The sequence below is a fragment of the Eschrichtius robustus genome, chromosome 3 (genome assembly GCF_028021215.1).
Source record: "Eschrichtius robustus isolate mEscRob2 chromosome 3, mEscRob2.pri, whole genome shotgun sequence".
Classification (NCBI taxonomy): Eukaryota; Metazoa; Chordata; class Mammalia; order Artiodactyla; family Eschrichtiidae; genus Eschrichtius; species Eschrichtius robustus.
Window position 1 is genome coordinate 105,043,389 of NC_090826.1, and position 1,043 is coordinate 105,044,431.

The window sequence follows — 1,043 nt, forward strand, 5'->3', positions numbered from 1 at the left end:
TTAAAAATCAAAAATAGAACTACCATATTATCCAGCAATCCCACTTCTGGGTATGTATCCAAAAGAATTGAATTCAGTATATCAAAGAGATATTTCCAGTCGCATGTTCTTTGTAGCACTCTTCATAATAGCCAAGATATGGAAAAAACCTGAGTGTTCATCAGTAGATGAATTAATTTTAAAAGTGTGGTATGTACATAGGATGGAATATTATTCAGCCTTTAAAAAAAGGAAACCCTGCAATATGCAACAATGTGGATGAACCTTGAAGACATTTGCTAAGAGAAATAGTGGTTGTCATGAGCTAGGGGGTGGGGGATATGGGGAGTTGTTATTCAGAGGGTATAAAGTTTCAGTTATGCTATATTAATAAGTTTTAGAGATTTGCTGTACAACATTAATAAGTTATAGAGATCTGCTGTGTGGCTATAGTTAACAATATAGTATTGTGCACTTCAAAATTTAAGAGGCTAGATCTCATGTTAAATGTTGTTATCACAAAAACAAAGGGACACAAGGAAACTCTGGGAGGTGGTGAATATGACTTTTACCTTAATTGTGGTGATGGCATCATGGGAGTATGCATATGTACAAACTCTTCAAATTATACACATTAAATATGTATAGTTCTTTGTAATCAATTATACCTAAATAAAGTTGTTTTAAAAAAGAACAGAGGAGTACTCACTTCGGTAGCACATTTACTAAAAGTGGAACAATACAGAGAAGATTAGCATGGCTCTTGCACAAGGATGACATTGCAAATTCATGAAGTGTTCCATATTTAAAACAAAAACAGAACAGAAGAGAAAGAACAGAGGAGGATGCCCATTATCACCACCATTATTTAACATTGTTTGGAGGTAGTAGAAAACTCAATGAGACAACAGAAAGAAATCTGAGATGTAAAAATTAGAAAGGAGGAAGAAAGTTATCCTTTTGTGTAGATAGTAAATTCCAAGATAATACATTTTTAAAAATTATAAACAGTAAGATAAATTCAGGAAAGTGGTAGAGACCCCCTAGACCAATCAGTGTCCAGT

The 1,043-nt window shown here is 33.5% G+C and overlaps 1 non-coding gene across 1 annotated transcript; it reads left to right on the top strand.

Moving 5' to 3' along the window:
* The first annotated feature begins 680 nt into the window (after positions 1–680).
* Positions 681–788, top strand: LOC137763122 (U6 spliceosomal RNA). Its single transcript, XR_011073688.1, has one exon. It is a non-coding gene; the product is annotated as a U6 spliceosomal RNA (small nuclear RNA).
* The last annotated feature ends 255 nt before the right edge of the window (positions 789–1,043 follow it).